The sequence below is a fragment of the Ranitomeya variabilis genome, chromosome 4 (assembly GCF_051348905.1).
Source record: "Ranitomeya variabilis isolate aRanVar5 chromosome 4, aRanVar5.hap1, whole genome shotgun sequence".
Taxonomy (NCBI): domain Eukaryota; kingdom Metazoa; phylum Chordata; class Amphibia; order Anura; family Dendrobatidae; genus Ranitomeya; species Ranitomeya variabilis.
The window spans coordinates 197,383,444-197,403,841 of record NC_135235.1 but is presented as its reverse complement, the minus strand read 5'-3'; the positions used below and the strand labels follow the sequence as shown (position 1 = coordinate 197,403,841).

The window sequence follows — 20,398 nt, the reverse complement described above, 5'->3', positions numbered from 1 at the left end:
TGGTAATAATATCCCCCATCCTGGACTAAATTTCATTTGACTTTTGCAATACCTGAAATCTGCATCACCATGAAATATATAATCAGTGAGAACCTGTCCTCTCCGATTATTTAAATGTATCCCTACATGCCCTCTGACAATTTCAGGATGAGTATAATTACTTATGAATTTTGAAGCCAGTGGACATACTAGTCTTCTTCGGATGCCGATTCCTATTATGCTTAGGGACATCTCCCTGGACATGGTGTTGATTCTTTCAGACAACACCCAATGAACGGATTCAGGCCAGTAGTAGCACTAAGAGACAATATATTTTTATGTTATTTTCAGTCCATTGTAAAATTGCTTTATTTTTTTCCATTGTGAAGCATGGGGAGCAGTCAAGCTATGGGTTCTGTCCAAGTTTGGAGAAGGGATATGGCATGGTCAAGATTTCCCCCATCTCCCCATCTCTGGGTGCTACTTTTCAAGCCTGGACCTCCCCACTCTCATCTGCTCCCACAGCCAATTTTAGATTTGAAGATTAATGCCTGGTGTTCAGAGTTCTGTATTTCTGTTCCATTCTTGCAAGAAACTGACCTATATTATGATGGACATGAACAGCCTTAGGCAATAATGGGGTCTGGTTTGGCTTCACTTATGGTGTGCGTCATGGTAATGGAAAAAATAATGCAGGAGGCTTCTTTGGAAGTGAGGACCTAAATGGTCCATCATGCTGTGGTATATATACTCCAATATTATGGTTCTATAGAAGTTACACCATTGATTGAAATTGCTTCCATTTTTTGGCCATTGTTTAACCACATATAATAATAATAATAATAATAATTTTTATTTATATAGCGCCAACATATTCCGCAGCACTTTACAATTAAGCGGGGACATGTACAGACAATAAATTCGGTACGAATTAAGACAATTTAAACAGTGACATTAGGAGTGAGATCCCTTCACGCAAGCTTACAATCTACAAGGAAATGGGGGGGACATAAGAGGTGAAAAGTGCTTGTTATTTCAGGTCTGGCAATTATAATAAATAGGGATTTTCATACAAAGCTGCATGATCCGGTCATCAGCCCGTGTGTTTAAGTGCAATAGTCAAGTATCAAGTGCAGTTATGTTCATGGAGGGTGTGGAGACAGATGAATAGTAGGGTGCAGATTCAGAGTAATATTTGGAAGGAGGGAACAGGGCAAAGTTAGTTTACTGAGTAGTTGATGTGGTAGGCTTGTTTGAAGAGATGGGTTTTCAAAGCGCGCTTGAATAGGTCGGGGCTAGGTATCAGTCTGATCGTCTGGGGAAGTGCATTCCAGAGAGCTGGAACACGAGAAAAGTCTTGGAGACGGAGGTGTGAGGTTTGGATTACAGGGGATGTTAGTCTTAGGTCGCTTGTGGAAAGGAGGGCACGTGTAGAGGTACCTTCACACTGAGCGACTTTAGAACGATAACGATAGCGATCCGTGACGTTGCAGCTTCCTGGATAGCGATATCGTTGTGTTTGACAGGCAGCAGCGATCTGGATCCTGCTGTGATATCGTTGGTCGGAGCTAGAAGGCCAGAACTTTATTTGGTCGTCAGATCGGCGTGTATCGTTGTGTTTGACAGCAAAAGCAACGATGCCAGCAATGTTTTACAATGGTAACCAGGGTAAATATCGGGTTACTAAGCGCAGGGCCGCGCTTAGTAACCCGATGTTTACCCTGGTTACCATTGTAAATGTTAAAAAAAAACCCACTACATACTCACATTCCGGTGCCTGTCACGTCCCCCGGCGTCCGCTTCCCTGCGCTCCTCCTGCATCCTATGTCAGCGCCGGCCGGCCGTAAAGCAGGGCACAGCGGTGACGTCACCGCTCTGCTTTCCGGCGGTGCTTACACAGGATGCAGGAGGAGTGCAGGGAAGCGGACGCCGGGGGACGTGACAGGCACCGGAATGTGAGTATGTAGTGTTTTTTTTTTACATTTACAATGGTAACCAGGGTAAACATCGGGTTACTAAGCGCGGCCCTGCGCTTAGTAACCCGATGTTTACCCTGGTTACCTGGGGACTTCGGCATCGTTGGTCGCTGGAGAGCTGTCTGTGTGACAGCTCTCCAGCGACGCTGCAGCGATCGGCATCGTTGTCTATATCGCTGCAGCGTCGCTTAATGTGATGGTACCTTTAGGCGATAGACAGAGAGGAGATACAAGGCGGTGCAGAACTGTGGAGAGCTTTGTGGGTGAGAGAGATGAGTTTGTACTGGACCTTGTAGCGAATTTGGTAGCCAGTGTAATGACTGGCACAAGATGGAGGCATCGGTGAAGCGGCTGGACAGAAATATGACCCTGGCTGCAGCATTTAAGATGGATTGGAGAGGAGAAAGTTTGGTAAGAGGGAGACCGATTAGAAGAGAGTTGCAGTAGTCCAGACGAGAATGAATAAGAGCGACAGTAAGAGTCTTAGCAGTTTCAACGGTGAGAAAAGCTCGGATTCTGGAGATGTTTTTAAGATGTAGGTGACAAGAGCGAGTGAGTGATCGGATATAGGAAGTAAAGGAAAGTTCGGTGTCGAATATGACCCCAAGATAACGGGCATGCTGCTTGGGAGTTATGGTTGAACCCTCCAGGGTAATTTCGATGTTGGGTAGAGTGAGGTTAGTAGAAGGGAGAAACACAAGAAGTTCCGTTTTGGAGAGATTTAGTTTCAGGTAGAGGGAGGACATGATGTTAGAGACAGCAGACAGACAATGCTTGGTATTTTGAATTAGGGTAGGGGTGATGACAGGGGAAGAAGTGTATACAGTAATTGGGTGTCATCAGCATAGAGATGATACTGGAACCCAAATCTGCTGATTGTTTGTCCAATAGGGGCTGTGTAAAGAGAGAAGAGGAGGGGGCCTAGGACTGAGCCTTGTGGAACCCCGATAGTAAGGGGACGAGGAGAGGAAGAGGAGCCGGCAAAAGATACAGTGAATGAGCGGTCAGAGAGGTAGGAGGAGAACCAGGAGAGGGCTGTGTCCTTGAGGCCTATAGAGCGGAGCATAGTGAGGAGGAGCTGGTGATCCACAGTGTCAAATGTGGCAGAGAGATCCAGGAGAATCAGCAGAGCGCTATCTTATATCAGTATCGAACAGCAAAAATAACATTTCCTGAATTATTATATAGCTCCAGGAAGAGATAAGATAGCAAAACCAAACTAGATCTTCCACCTTCCAGTAATTGTTGCGTCTTTGAGTCTGAATCTGCCCCTTGAACTCTCCCTCCATCTTCCGCCCTGTACGTTAATCAGTCAGAGCTATAGAAATACTGGTGATGAGGAACAAGGCCTTTTAATTCCACAGTAGAAAATAATAAGATAGCACGGTCTATAAAGGAATCTCTAAAATATGAAGCTTTACACAAACTTGGGACACAATAATAAGAACTAGGTTGTTCATTAATTTTTTGCTGTTATTGGGCTCCAAGGCTCCCCTACAAATTATACTAATGTTGGCTGAGCAAGCCGATTTTGGCAGTTTTCGACCAACGGTCTTATGTGTATGGGGGGCAACATCCAACTGATGGTCACCGAACAAGTTGATCGCGCATGTCTGATTTTGGACTGACAATCACGTTGTTCTCCCTTAGACAAGCTGCCGACTGATGTTTCAGCTGGCATCTTTATCATAGAGAGCAGGAGCACTCGGGGGAATGAGCACTCCTATGTATGGGAGAGTTGGCTGAGATGGCTGTCAGCTGAACATTTGGCTGAAGCATCATTTGGCCGACAGCCATCTAATGTGTATGGCCATCTTTAGATTGGGTACCAACGCTGCTAGGAGAGAACAGTTTATAAAATTCAAGGATTAATATGGATGCAGACCTCTGCCCGTCATACAGTGTTAGAGCACATGACCCAGGTCCTTAGTTTTCTTCAGCCTCATCATCTGTATGATCACTATCATCACTCATCACTATGAGTCAGGGTAGTGCGCTGCTACATAAAGCTTGTTCAGGAGGACCTGGTCCATTCAAGAATTTGACCATAACCTTCATTGACAATGGCTGCTATTTACAATGGCTTCACTTGTTGATCAGACAACTCCATGCAAACAATATCATGCCAATGATGGCAAAATAATGTTCTGCTGATGTGTGCCTTTGGAATGACTTTCCCATTTATTTCCTAGGAATTCTCATAGTTCCCTCATGGATGTCTGCAAAACAGTATCCATAAATTCCAAATCATTTCTGCACCGAACCACATATACAGCTTTTTTGCTGGAACGGTAGGGTCTGGAAATTGACCAGTAAAACAGTCATTGTTCCTGTGAATAAACTGGGCACACATACGCTCCAATATCCCAATTCTTTGTTGCATCATTTACAGCATGTTGGACACTAGCACACACCACTGCCCTCCGCATAGGACCACTGGTCTACAAGGAATGATACGATGGTACTTCTTGGTTTCTTACACTGTTCCTGTAAAATGAAAGCTTAACTCTGTTTACCATGGACCACAAAGACATTTTTCACTGTAGGACAGTTCTGATGAATGAAGCCCAATATACGTTGTTCTGTATAAATCACACAAGGGAGACGAGGAGGTTTTTCTTGTCCCAACTTCTTAATTAACATGACATGCCATTTGGGATCATTTTCCTTAAAGAGGATGTCCAGCCTTAAGGTACAAGTTTGCAGTCACTGTATGTAACTGCCAACTTGTGAATCCTCACATTTCGCATTCTGTATGCTATGAGAATTTTCTGGTGCCAGTGAGACGATTTGCATACTTCTGCCCACATTATGACTAGACGTGTTCTACCTCACTCAATACACTTGCACTGTTCAAAGCCCTGTACGTCTAGTTGGCACGTGACTCCATGTATCTAAATTTTATCTTGTCCTATGGATCTCATGCCTCCAACCGCCTAGGGTATGAGTGAGCTTGTATTTCTTTATCTACTATGTAAGTCACAGGCTTACCCCACTCACGGCGCCAACACCAAAGAATCTTCAAAGCACATAGTGAGAATTCACAAGTCTGCAGTCACAAAGTCACTGTAGTCTTGTAGCCTAAGGCTGGTCATCCCCTTTAAATAAATAAATGACAAATTCTTATATTTTTTACTCATTCGCTTGATTTGATTCTTTATCGACCTTCACTACTTGTCTGAAAATCTGATATAGTATAGCAATGTTATGTAGGCACAGGGCTGCCATCAGGGCATTACTGCCCTGTCTGGCATATGGGGCCTGATGACCAGAGGGAGCCCGCATCGGGCCCTGTCTCTTCTGGTCATCAGGCCCCAGCGGCAGACTTCTGACTGTGCAGTAACTGAACCTGCATCCAAGACAGGGGGAAGGATAGGAGACACAGGGGGCAGGATGGGAGACACAGGGGGCAGGATAGGAGACACAGGGGGCAGGATGGGAGAAACAGGGGTCAGGATGGAAGACACAGGGGGCAGGATAGGAGACAGGGGGCAGGATGGGAGACACAGGGGGCAGGATGGAAGACAAAGGGGTCAGGATGGAAGACACAGGGGGCAGGATAGGAGACAGGGGGCAGGATGGGAGACACAGGGGGCAGGATGGAAGACAAAGGGGGCAGGATGGAAGACACAGGGGGCAGGATAGGAGACACAGGGGGCAGGATGGGAGACACAGGGGGCAGGATGGGAGACACGGGGGCAGGATGGGAGACATGGGGGCAGGATGGGAGACAGATGGGGCAGGACAGAAGACAGATGGGGCAGGATAGGAGACAGATGGGTCAGGATGGGAGACAGATGGGGCAGGATAGGAGACAGATGGGGCAGGATCGGTCATCACATGAGGCAGAATGGATACTCATGAGGGCAGAATGGGAGAACATATTGGGCCAGGATGGGAGAACATATGGCTCGAGCCAGGAATGAGACACACGGGGCCAGGATGGGGGATATTATTACCATAAGGACTAAATAAGGGATATTATTACTGCAGTGATGTATTTATTTTATTTTTTGAGGAAACGGCTTTAAATGTGGGAGGTGGTCCTGTTACTCTGCAGAGCGACGCTATGTTGCCTTTTTTTCTTCATCTGGTGTAATTTAGAAGTTGGCAAAAAATTAAGTAATGTGTTCTGGAAACAGCGCTCTAGTTAACTGTTATTTCCTGCAGAGGCGAGCCCTGGCTGAAAGAAGTGGTGGCGGTCTGTACTAGATGAAGATGAAAAGCAAAGATGAAGGACTTCATCTAGAGATGTCACTGGTGAGTCAGTGTGTTACCTGTACACTGATGCTTTACACTGTATACTATCTACAGTGGTCCTGTGTACAATGTCACCAGTGATCACTGTATTACTTTTACACTGACACTATATACAGAGCTCCTGTGTATAATGTCACTGATCACAGTATAACCTGTACAATATATACAGCGCTCGTGTGTATAATGCCACCTGGATCACTGTATTACATGTACACTGACACTATACATAGAGCTCCTGTGTATAATGTCACCGGTAATCACTGTATTATCTGTACACAGACACTGCAAACTAAGTACAGATCTCCTGTGTATAATGGCACTTATGGTGATATTAGTATTCTGTTTTTTTTTATTAATGGTCAATATTGTAGTATTCAGTCACTATGTGGTGGTAATATGTTGTCCGGTCATGGTGTGGCGGTATTTTTTCCTTGTATGTGCTATTATTTGGTCACTATGTGGTGGTAATATGTGGTCCGGTCATGGTGTGGTGGTATTTGTTCCTTGTATGTGGTTTTATTAGTCACATGTGGTGGTAATATGTGGTGTGGACATGGTGCGGTGGTATTTGTCCATTGTATGTGATATTATTTGGTCACTGTGGTGGTATTATGTGGTCTGGACATGGTGTGGTGGTATTTTTTCCTTGTATGTGGTATTATAGGTCTCTATGTGGTGGTAATATGGTGTCTGGTCATGGTGCGGTGGTATTTGTCCCTTGTATATGATATTATTGGTCATTTTAAAAATTGTAAAATAAATAAAAATATACCTAAATTGTATTAGATATTTTAACAAATGATTAATAGGATAGAATAGAGTAGAGCTCGGCCAAAAGAGTCTACCTTGTCTTGGTGGCGGCTTAAAAAAAATCTTTTGGCCAAAACAAAAACTGCTGGCTATATGTGTGATCTGGTGATGGGAACTGTTAATGTGTGATTGATGAGAATTGGAGTTTTTCCAAGAGAGCACGGTGGGGCTGTGGACAGTTAGAGGGGTGGAGCCTGGGCGGAGTCTCCCTGAAAATTTTGCCAGTATGGGGACCCGAAATTCCTAGTGGCAGCCCTGTGTATGCATACAACATTGACTTGGATTGGAGTTCTCCATTGTCCTGTATCTGTGTAATATCAGAATTTTCTCCACTGTCCCGTATCTGTGTAATATCACAATTTTCTCCACTGTCCTGTATCTGTGTAATATCACAATTTTCTCCACTGTCCTGTATCTATGAAATATCACAATTTTCTCCACTGTCCTGTATCTGTGCAATATCACAATTTTCTCCACTGTCCTGTATCTGTGTAATATCACAATTTTCTCCAGTGTCCTGTATCTGTGTACTAACACAATTTTCTCCACTGTCCTGTATCTGTGTAATATCACAATTTTCTCCAGTGTCCTGTATCTGTGTACTAACACAATTTGATTGCCCAATAGTTTAAACAATTAACAGGTGTTTAAGACTTAAAAAAAATAAAAGCAAGCCATAAAAGTAATTCATATTCCGCTCATTCGCTCAAACTATAAAATGCTGCTGTTTCCTAACGTTGTGCCACTGAGCGTCCTACCTATTTACAAGCTTCCTGCTATTTTATGACAGAGGAATAGTCGTTGTCTCTTTACAGTTTCTGCTCCCTGACATTTAATTGAAAATTGGCACACTAAGTGCTCCGAGTCGTTCATGTCATTTCACCGCACGCCACTTACCGATAGAAGTAAGTCTTTTCACAGGGTCCCTGCTATTTCATTGCACACAAGCCCCACGAATACCTGGCTCTAGCAATTTGATGTTTTTTTTCTGCCTGATATTTTGCAGAGACTCTGTTAGTTTATTGCAGGATGTGCTGCGGTTACAGGGACACAATAGTTGGAAATCCGTAGTAATAACAGATTTCATACAAAGGACTTACTTCGCCACACCCATACACCCACTCGCTGCTTGCTAAGTCCCATCCATCACCCAAGTAAGGAAATTAGATCAAGAGAAAAAGATGGATTATCCTCCAGGCCTGATGGAAACGCTGCACAGCTGGGTCTTTGCTGTTGTGATGCTTTTTCTGTTATCAGTGCATTGGAGAAATAAGCCTACGTGCTATATTGAAGCTTATTTTGTCGACAAGCATGTGAGCTCATATAAGCAATCCAGCAGAAATAGTCTCAGTTACTGGGATATGTAGTCTTTAGCACCAAATCAGTGGCTAAACTACTCCCTCCTCCAAGGAGGCAGCCATACCGGCTGGCAGCTGTGTCTCAGTGGTCAGTACATTGGAGCAATGTGAACTGTACCATGCAATGTGCTACACAAATATTATTTGGAGATCTGTCAGCACCAACTAGAGCATTTCACTGGGAACATGCATAACTGAATTTACACGTCCGTTTTTCATGATCCATGTACAGACCGACTGCAAATTTCCTAACCTTAACTAAGAACCTCATTGGCATATTGTATTAGTTCAACTATTAACTCCCAACTGTTCCAGATTCAGTGGGATTGTCCATGTCAGGGCTTTGTCTTGACTTCTAATACTCACCTCTCTCCTATGTAATCGCTCCATGGCTTCTCCTCCTTGGGGCTGAATCTCTCTGCTCTAATATAAATGAAATAAACAATTTTCTTCTCTAGTGTTCCTGAGACTTAAACTCGCGATTGCATGTTCACAGGCAGCGGCTCTAGCTATGAGCCACTAGCCACAATGATAAACATAGGAGAATTTGGAAATCTTGAGCTTTATTGCAGGCAGTGAACCCAGAAGCAGATCATATAGGTACATAGAGATACATCTGTACATGGCAATGTATCTCTATGTCTCTGTATTCAAGAGGTGAAGAAAAAGACATATTTTCTTTGTTCCAATAAAACTACTAAAAATAATAAAAAAAATTAGTGAGAATAAAATAGGGAGTCACTTGTAGAGAAGGATCTGGGTGTACTTGCAGGTCACAGATTAAATAACAGCATGCAATGTTAATTGGTGGCTTCCAAGGTCAGCAGGATATTATCACATAAACAGGTTTTGAACTAGCACCAAATGAGTGTACTACTACAACTTTATTAAATGTTAGTGCAACCTCATCTCGAATATACCTTTCAGTTTTGGGCACCAGTTCATAGAAAACAGGCACTGGAGTTGGAAGAGGTACAAAGAAGAGCCACAAAACTGAACCAAGTTATGAAGGATCTTAGTTGTGAGTAAAGAACTAAAATGATTACATTTATTTAGTCTTGAGAAGAGTTGTCCAAGGGTGGACATGATTGACGTGTACAAGTACATAAATGGCCGATACAAAAAGTATGGTCAAAATCTGTTTCATATAAACCCTCTTAAAAGACAAGAGGGCGTGACTTTAGCATGAAGAAAGAAAGGTTTCATCTCCAGAAGAGACAAACCTCTTTCACCATGAGAACTATTAATGAGTAGAACAGTCTACCTTAAGAGCTAGTCATAGCGGAAACCATTGATGGCAGAAGATCCACAATGATTATTTTGGGGTCAATCTGGGTTCCAATTTGTGTCAATTTTTAGAAAGGAAGAAAAAGCTCAATAATTTGGAAATAAGTCCATAATTCAGCTGCATGCAATTCAGTGCTTGTATAGAGCCACAATTGGGTCAATAATTGGGTGATAAGATCTCCATATGAGACACCAATTGACCAAAAAATACAATAATTTGAGCCACTCTGCCACCAGCAGAGGAACTGGATGTGAGGTCCCCTTAGATGCCTGGACCACCAACATTTGCTGATTGCATAGTGACTGTGTCTAAACCTACCCATGCCACAATCTGTTCTAACATCTGAAACCTCCAACATTTTTTGAAGGCCACTTTTCACAATTGTCTTTGGGAGACCCTCCAAGTTTCCTACATCAGATGGACAGCCTCAAAAGTTGGATTATTTCAGCTTGATCAGCTTGATTAATATTTAGAAATGATGGACACTTTGGAAAAGATCCTCAGTAAATAATGGGGGCCACAATGAATTATCTTCAGTGGTTCATACATACATACATAAGGAGACATGAAGGGCAGGTTGGTTCTCTCATTTCTCTTTTTTTCTAATTGTCCTAATTTCTCTGCATTAGATACAATTAGGCAAACAACATTTTAATATTTCTAGATGGCTTTTAAATTATATTAATCCCAACAGAGAAGGACGAAAAATTAACAGAGTAACAACTGGACAGAGGTGAATATTTTACATCCTCTCTTGTGAATCATGGTTTTAGAAGATTATTGAAGGTTTGGGATGAGAAACATCAGTGACGGTTACATTCAACCCACTTGGTACCAGTTTACTGTAAATATAAAAAATATAGGGTCTGTTTGGTTAGATAGGTTGGTCACCATATCAGAGTATTGTCCAAAACCCATATCTACTCACTTTTGAAGACTATGTAATATATCTAACAATATAAAGGGTTTTGTATACCCATTTTCCCCAGCTGCAATTGGTTCAAAAGCAAACTGTTCTTTACTCACCCTCCCCAGGTCCATCAATCAGTCTCCACTTTATAACCCACCAACATCAATGATTGACAGCTTTCTCTATTCACTGTGAATAGGCAGAAAGCTGCCAATCACTGATGGGGGTGGGATTATACAGACCTTATGAATCTGGAGGAATACTTGGCAGCTGGTCTACTAGTCCTGGATAATTTCTTGCTGATAAAACAGTGATTTAATCAAAACTACAGGAAGTAGCCCAGTAAGTGACACATCACTGGAATCAGGATCTCTGTCTCTGCTTTATGCTGCTTCCAGATTAGGTGGTAAATACCTGGTGTCATGTTCTCTATAAAAGTTTGAGAAGACTCTCTTCAAAGGAACAATCTGGGCAGTGGAGTAACTTGAAGCTTTTTCGCCCCAGAGCAAAATCTCCAACAGAGTCCTCAACATAGGTCTTTAATAATAGTTGTCTTTTCATATGTGGCTAAAGGACCTTTTGGACCCTGCTAGTCTCCAGGGACTGGGTGGGATTGCAACTCATGCACTTATTATAATTACGCCTCTGAATCTGGGTAGAACGGACGTGCTGTGTTGTTCCCTCTTTAGTGTCTTTTAGATGGAAAGGCGACACAAGTTACGTGGCCAAAATGTTATAGTTGCCTCTGCTACATTGACTCACAATTCAAATCAATGGGGTTGTATTGCTACCCCGAGGGTATTGCAACCCCTACAAGCAAGTCACAAAAAATCTGATCTGCTTGGACTTCAAGGAACTTGCTTGTTCTGGTTGCAGGACCCTTGTGACCACAAATATGTGATTTGTATACATGCGGTCATGTGCCGAGTAGACATACATGGCCTCACTCAATACAATTACATACCTTGTAAATTTTGCATCGGGGTCTCGAGGATAAGCAGTAACATTTATTCTTGAGGAGAGTGATAAGGCAAGCCTGGCATGTCAAGGTGAGGAGACTTATAAGCCATGTAATGCTCCTCTGGTGAATTAAATAAGCAAATTGTCTCTTTAGAGATGAAGAGGACTAGAACGCTAGCACCACCTATTGGAAGCGGCAATCCTAAAAGTCAATAGCAACTCTTTTAATGAGCCTTGCCATATGACTTAGGATAAAAGCCAAATCAGAATCTCAATTTGCAGACACGGTGTTTCAGGGTGTTGCCCCTCATCAGTGCAAAGTATGAGATCTGATTTGGCTAGGTGACAGGCTCTGGACTGGTGTGTAAGGCTAATGTTTCTCCCTGTGGAGAGTAACAAACCAAGCCTGGAATGTCAGAGTAACATTTCTCCCTGTGGTGAGTAACAAACCAAGCCTGCAATGTCAGAGTAACATTTCTCCCTGTGGTGAGTAACAATCCAACCCTGCAATGTCAGAGTAATGTTTCTCCCTGTGGAGAGTAACAAACCAAGCCTGGAATTTCAGAGTAGCATTTCTCCCTGTGGAGAGTAACAAACCAAGCCTGGAATGTCAGAGTAACATTTCTCCCTGTGGTGAGTAACAAACCAAGCCTGGAATGTCAGAGTAACATTTCTCCCTGTGGTGAGTAACAAACCAAGCCTGGAATGTCAGAGTAACATTTCTCCCTGTGGTGAGTAACAAACCAAGCCTGCAATGTCAGAGTAACATTTCTCCCTGTGGTGAGTAACAAACCAAGCCTGGAATTTCAGAGTAGCATTTCTCCCTGTGGAGAGTAACAAACCAAGCCTGCAATGTCAGAGTAACATTTCTCCCTGTGGTGAGTAACAAACCAAGCCTGGAATGTCAGAGTAACATTTCTCTCTGTGGTGAGTAACAAACCAAGCCTGGAATGTCAGAGTAACATTTCTCTCTGTGGTGAGTAACAAACCAAGCCTGGAATGTCAGAGTAACATTTCTCCCTGTGGTGAGTAACAAACCAAGCCTGGAATGTCAGAGTAACATTTCTCTCTGTGGTGAGTAACAAACCAAGCCTGGAATTTCAGAGTAGCATTTCTCCCTGTGGAGAGTAACAAACCAAGCCTGGAATGTCAGAGTAACATTTCTCCCTGTGGTGAGTAACAAACCAAGCCTGGAATGTCAGAGTAACATTTCTCTCTGTGGTGAGTAACAAACCAAGCCTGCAATGTCAGAGTAACATTTCTCCCTGTGGTGAGTAACAAACCAAGCCTGGAATGTCAGAGTAACATTTCTCCCTGTGGAGAGTAACAAACCAAGCCTGGAATGTCAGAGTAAGATTTCTCCCTGTGGTGAGTAACAAACCAAGCCTGGAATGTCAGAGTAACATTTCTCCCTGTGGTGAGTAACAAACCAAGCCTGCAATGTCAGAGTAACATTTCTCCCTGTGGTGAGTAACAAACCAAGCCTGGAATGTCAGAGTAACATTTCTCCCTGTGGTGAGTAACAAACCAAGCCTGGAATGTCAGAGTAACATTTCTCCCTGTGGAGAGTAACAAACCAAGCCTGGAATGTCAGAGTAAGATTTCTCCCTGTGGAGAGTAACAAACCAAGCCTGGAATGTCAGAGTAACATTTCTCCCTGTGGAGAGTAACAAACCAAGCCTGGAATGTCAGAGTAAGATTTCTCCCTGTGGTGAGTAACAATCCAACCCTGCAATGTCAGAGTAACATTTCTCCCTGTGGAGAGTAACAAACCAAGCCTGGAATGTCAGAGTAACATTTCTCCCTGTGGTGAGTAACAAACCAAGCCTGCAATGTCAGAGTAACATTTCTCCCTGTGGTGAGTAACAAACCAAGCCTGGAATTTCAGAGTAGCATTTCTCCTTGTGGAGAGTGAAAAGGCAAACCTGGCATGTCAGGGTGAGGAGTCTTATAAGCCATACCTTGCTCCTCTGGGAAATGAAATATGCAAATTATTAGAGAGGAAGAGGACTAGAACTCTAGCGTCACCTATTGGAAGCAGCGATCGCATTGGGGTCTCGAAACTTCAACATGTGCCAATGACTACCAAGAGTATATGGAAATTTAATGTGACTTATAAAAGTCACTTGTTCTCAGCTAGGAGAAGTCAGCAAGACAAGTGTTGTATTAATTAATTACATATTTTTTTATATAAAAAGTCATAAATGAGGATTTCTTCTGCTAAAGCACTACAGGTAATGGCTGTAGAAATACACAGCAGACAATAATGGGGCTGAGATGTGACTAGACGTCGAGCGCTATTACAGTATATGGAATTAAGAAGCTTCCAGTCATTACTGTATGAATCATGCACAGATACAGTTTAGTGAGAGTCCCAGTAATTGCATATAGATATTGGATGTCTCCACCAGTCATCTTCCAGCTGTTGCTTGCTGCCAGAGATTAAGGCTATTTTAGGTGCTACAAGGAACTAGCGCATCAGATTCCCATTTAAGTGGCGGTTATTACAGGCGACAGAAGGCAGACCATCATATCCCGGCACACGGAGATTGCAGCAGAAGATTTGTAGCCCCTTGTAAATCTGTGACTTCATGGCAACAGACATAAGATGAAATTTGCAGAGCAGTTCATTATATGGAAAACCTAGTTACATGAGCAAATGGAGGAGGAGTAGTTGTGCCGCCATATTCTTTCCTCTTTATGTATTTATCTTGTATGTTAATGAAAATTAAAAGGAAGCAAAGAGGGAAACCATGAAGCTACCAAGGGGCCTTTAAAGAGGAACTGTCATCAAGATTTCACCCCCCAAACTGTTTATACGCACATGTAGATCTTTCAAAGACGAGATCAGCAATGCCTTCACATGGCTGGTCCGCTCCTTCATTACTGAGAAATCAGCATTTGCATTGATATGCAAATGAGGTTGAAGAGTAATGGTAGATCCGAGGCGTCTGTCACTCCAGCTCTATTCCCCACCTCCCTGGGTGGGGGAGGAAACAGATAAGCATTCATATAGCTGCAATGTGAGGTACGAGACCATGGCATCCTCACCTTCAGGGGTAATCTAAGGAACAGGGATAGTCTAGGGTTCCCCTAGCTTGAGGGACAGAGTAGGAACCCATTGTCCCTTAAAATCCAACTGCTATATCGTGAGATCTGGAGTGACAGTAGCTTCAGATCTACCCTAGCTCTATAACTTAATTTGCTTATCACTTCAAGTGCTGATTTCTCAGTAACTGAGGAATGGACTCCTGATGTAAAGGTAATGCTGGACCAGTCTTTGAAAGAGTTACATAGAAATAGTTTGGGTTGTCAAATCCTTCTTTTAAATGAAATCAGAGGACTCAGGATCAGGCTTGATCTCTAAATTGCTCGTGAACAAGTGGAGTTAAAAAACAGAAGCTGAAGAAAAGAGTTCAAGGCTTAGAAGTACGATAGTATTCCCTACTTTGAATTATTTAGTTTGGGGGTTAAATCATGCTGACAGAATCCCTTTAAAGACCCAGACTTTGCTAATTCCTTACCCTTTGCTACTCGAGAACCAGCGCCCGACCCCTTTATAAGAGGTAGTGTATTATCAACAAACATGGGGCAGCAACTTATTTAAAGGGCTAGCCCAGGATGAGAAAAAAGATGGTTAACTTATTTTAAAATGGTGCCACCCTTGTCAACAGGTTGTATTTGGTATTGCAGCTCTAATTCTACACCATTCCCTTCAATAAAGCCTAGCTGCAGTACCTGTACATGAGTGACACTGTTTTTTTTGCCTTTTCACATCCTGGACAATCCCTTTCACTGCTTCAATGGGTGGCACATCTGTATGCGTCAGACATTGGTATGTACAATTTTCTGACTAGCATATTTGTATGGGATCAAAAAGTAACAAAAAGTCTTCTGTGGGTACCGCTGTGTGAATTATATTTATTAAAAAGATAATGTGGCTGGCATAGCCAGGAACAATAGTACAGGCAATCTTATGTTAGTTTCTATGCTATTAAAGGGAAGCTGCCATCAAGTTTTGCTTTATAATACGACAGCAGTATGATGTAGAGGCTGAGATCCTGATTCCAGCGATGTATCCCTTAGTTTACTGAGTACAGCAGTTGTGATGCAGTCACAGTTTTCTCTGCTGCAGATCTGAATGTTGAGCTGTATATAAACCCACCCACAACACTGATTGGCAACTTTCTTTTTAAACTGTATTCAAGCTGCCAATCAGTTCTGGGGGCGTGGTTGGACTAGTACGCACGAGGCCAATTGTCCTGTAGTGATAATATCCTGCTGACAAAACCCTGATTGTATGGAAACAGCAAAACCAAGCCTAGTAAGTGATATATCGCTGGAATCAGGCTTTCAGCCTTTACACAATTCTGCTCTCGGATTACATAGCAAAAATCTTCTCTTTCTCCCTTTAAGGCTTATAATGCTTCAAGGAAATAATTGTTAGAAGACCATGGTTTCACTGTACTCATCCTAATAACCAGATTATTGTATTATTAGCAAGTGATGACAATGTACATCCGACCCAACAATATCACTATGAGAAACTCCAGTCTGGGGAAAAACATGGCTTCTTTATTACGCCGCTGCTACTATATATAACACTCTCCGTGCGGCTCATTGACTGCTCCTCCCAGCTTAACGCCGACTGCCAACAAAAACAACACATTAGTGTATGATAAATTGCTCCTTCTACCGTGGAATCATTTGATGATTTCATCATAAATGCTTCATTTCTAGGAACACGTCTCAAAATACTAATCTGTCCCCGGGTGCAAGTATGGATATTGCCTCTAAGACAAGAACGAAACCAGTTGAATTATTACTGTGTCAGACCTTGGGCCACCTTAACCGTGGTAAAAAAGGACATTTATCTGGGTAAATTGTGAAAAATTGTCCGGAAAATTATGAAACAAGTTATAAATTAATTCAAGTTAACCCGCAGTTTACGTTGCCTGATAAGGGACAAGAAATAGCGTTGTTTTCTTAGATGCTTAAATCCCATTTCTCACATATTCTTGGATCAGTGACCGCTGATTGGCAGCAGTGCTCTCATGGCATAGTAATGTGACGTGAGCGACGGGTCACCTGGTGCCGATATCTTTGGAATGGCGCTGGTGAAGGAGGCAAGTGTAAACTCTTCATATTTTATTCGAGGGACTTGAGAATTTAAGAATTTGTTGTCCAAGCAACGGACAACCGCTTTAAGAAACCAAAGATAATCATGAACGATGAGCAACTAAGGATGAACAAATGAGGGATTTTCAGAAAAAGGATAACCCTACTGCTTTACCAAAGGTGGCAATACAGCTAAGTTGCTATTATAAGAGCAAGCTTTCACCTATCCGCAGGGAACGTGATGACTTGCTGATCACTGAGCATCCCATCACTGTGGCTTACATCGACCCCAAGTTCGCGGCCTATTTTAATGAAGTCATGGTTCCTTCATTGTTTATAGCGCTTTCAGGGAAAGGCAAAGTGAAGTTCCCGGCTATGTCCATCAGCCCTATAGTCAAGAAATTGAGTAGAGGTACAGATAAGAGACGACCGATCTTTTCAAGCAATGCATTCCGGAGCTAAGTTCTCGGATTCCCAAGTTGATAAATTGCATTTATGGTACAGCCTGTTTAGGAAACCTATCATAGTCATGTTGCTTACATGAGAAATTGTGTCTGACAATACATGATGAGGAACGAAGATAAACATAGAGAACAAAGGATGCTAAAGTGACTTGACGATTGACGATAACCATCTATAGAACAACAGAGGAACAAGGATATCCAAATTACTTCTAGAACCAAGAAGGGCGATAAAAATTTACAAATCGGGGCAATGTTGCTGAAAGGAACTGCGGAAAACTATCCAAGGAACCAAAATGAAGAACATGGACCATGCAACTTTAGAAATTAGGAATTGCCATGTTGCTCAAGAGGAACAGTCCTTATTTCTGAACTAATGAGACGGAAAAGTTGGACAAACCTACAGTTGGAATGTTTGGATAAATCCAATGGTGAGAAATGTGAGCTCCACTTTTGAGGGACACAACTTATTGTATGGATAGATTCTGTGTTCGGTAGTATACAAGACATTTGGGACACTTGCTCTTTCCTACGTTGGACTCATCATGCCAGATACAATGATGATCCCTTCCCGATTTCTCTGTAAAACCCATTGAATAACACTGGTATAAGGCAGGATGAAGAAGGATTTGTCTAGTTAGAAGTGGCAAGCTGTCTTCAGTTCCTCGGACAAGTTACCGATGGCATCTGCCACCCCAAAAAAGTCAATTCCTCTCTTAAAGAGGTAGTTCCTTTACAAATGCACCGAGAGAAGTGCTCATACTGGCAACTACAGACATATTAGCAACTTCTAGTGTGTTATTTGTCTGTTAATTGCCTCCCTCCACTCAATGGTGCCCTCTCTTTCCATGCCCAAATAAACATTATGGTCAAAGATTTAGCAGAAATAACATAACTGAAGTTGGCCAGATCCATTGGATCTATCGTAAGAGCTCGTATGCTTGGGAGACCGGCCATTGTTGATAGATTACAGAAGCGGCAAAACTTAGCCAACAGTTTCTTCTGTTGTTGAGAAGAAAAATAATTAAAAAAAACCACTCAAATCAAAGTTTTTATCCTCATTTTATATTTCAGTCATCATATAGATCTGTCAGGACTCTGAACATTTTTTACCTTTTGTGCATTACTGCGCTTTTTTCAAGATGGCGTCTTTGGTCTCATGTGCACTGTGTCTCCTGCTATAAAACTCCACCCCAGCCTTCAGTCTGTGCTAGAGTATTCTGCCTTGCATCCAGCTCCTGACCTCTGATTACTCCCTGGCTATACACCTGCTCCTGTGAACCTGTGTGGTGATCCTGTTACTCAGCTCTGAGTTCCTGCTGCATGCACAAGTTTCCAGTAATCCTCCTTCATCTGCTGCTCATGTTTACTTCCATCTGCATTTGCTGGTCATGTAAGCTGTTGCTGCTTTGCAATAACCTGAGACTATTAACCAGGCCTCCCTGGTTGAGCTAAGATATGATTTGAACTGCCTAATAAGCATATCTATCTGTGCCTGGACTAAGACAAGGATTTATTCGTGTCAAGTATCCTCAAGAATAACTGTGCTTCATAGACTTTCTGCTTGATTGTATTTTCCTCTGAAGTTTCCTATAGACTACTAAAGCTGCTAATTTTGTTCCGTGCACCAGCCTCCCCTCAGCTAAAGATGCAGTGAACTTGGTTATACAGAATGTCTTTCGGATGCACGGGGTTCCGGATGAGATCATCTCTGACCATGGAGTACAGTTCACTTCAAGATTCTGGGAGGGGTTTTGCTCTGCACTCAATATTAATGTTTGTCTCTCTTCTCCTTACCATCCCCAGACAAATGGTCAGACCAACCAGACGCTGGAACAATATCTAAGATGTTATGTCAGCCATCTCCAGGATGATTGGTTGGAGTTGTTGCCGTTAGCCGAGTTTTCATATAATAATTCTCAGAGCGCCTCCACTAAATTTACACCTTTCTTTGCCAATCTGGGTTATCATCCGTGTATTTTACCTAGGTCTCCAATTAATTCTCCGGTTCCGGCAGTGGAGGAAAGGTTGACTGCAATGAGACAGAATCTGGAGGTTCTGAAGGAATCCCTGACCACAGCTCAAGAACATTATAAGAGATCGGCTGATAGATTCCGTAATTCTGCATCCATGTTCAAGGTAGGAGATTCTGTGTGGTTAGCAGCTAAGAATCTGAAGTTAAACGTTCCTTCACAAAAACTTGGACAGAAATTCATTGGCCCTTTCAAGATCAACGGTATTGTGAGCTCTGTGGCCTGCCGGCTGAAGCTGCCTAGGACAATGAAGGTACACCCAGTTTTTCATGTATCTTTACTAAAGCCTGTATCTCCTAATACCTTCCAGGGACGTGTTGTGCCACCTCCGCAGCCTGTGGTGATTGATGGGCAAGACCAATTCGTGGTGGAGGAAATTATTGATTCCAGGATTCGCAGGAATCGGCTCCAATATCTGATAAGATGGCAGGGATATCCCCCTGAGGAAGACTCTTGGGAACCTGTGGAAAACATCAATGCCCAACAGAAGATTTCTCGTTTTCATCAGAGATTCCCTGAGAAACCAGGTCCAGGATTGTCCTGAGGCCGCTTCTAAGGAGGGAGTAATGTCAGGACTCTGAACATTATTTACCTTTTGTGCATTACTGCCCTTTTTCAAGATGGCGTCTTTGGTCTCATGTGCACTGTGTCTCCTGCTATAAAACTCCACCCCAGCCTTCAGTCTGTGCTAGAGTATTCTGCCTTGCATCCAGCTCCTGACCTCTGATTACTCCCTGGCTATACACCTGCTCCTGTGAACCTGTGTGGTGATCCTGTTACTCTGCTCTGAGTTCCTGCTGCATGCACAAGTTTCCAGTAATCCTCCTTCATCTGCTGCTTATGTTTACTTCCATCTGCATTTGCTGGTCATGTAAGCTGTTGCTGCTTTGCAATAACCTGAGACTATTAACCAGGCCTCCCTGGTTGAGCTAAGATATGATTTGAACTGCCTAATAAGCATATCTATCTGTGCCTGGACTAAGAAAAGGATTTATTCGTGTCAAGTATCCTCAAGAATAACTGTGCTTCATAGACTTTTTGCTTGATTGCATTTTCCTCTGATGTTTCCTATAGACTGCTAAGCTGCGTTTATTATTTGCACCAAGTGTTGTGGACTTGAGTTTCTCTCTGCACCTGTTTGAATCACCGTGTGATAATATACACTTTACCACTTATAAAACTGTGTCCTGTAGTTGTCTTGTTCCATGCAAAGAGTCTCCTGAGTTATCCCCTATAATTATTACA

General features: G+C 42.7%; 1 protein-coding gene across 3 annotated transcripts in view; it reads right to left on the bottom strand.

The window, feature by feature from the left end:
* LOC143770190 (synaptotagmin-1-like) overlaps positions 1-20,398 on the bottom strand; it is a 261,510-nt gene that overhangs the window by 215,090 nt on the left and 26,022 nt on the right. The window contains exon 1 of one of the 3 annotated variants that reach the window (XM_077259564.1): positions 7,923-8,000. The exons of the other annotated variants lie outside the window; for them this stretch is intronic. The gene's annotated coding sequence lies outside the window, so the exon portion shown is untranslated. Of the gene's footprint in view, positions 1-7,922; positions 8,001-20,398 lie in introns of those variants that run through there. 3 annotated transcript variants of the gene reach the window in all.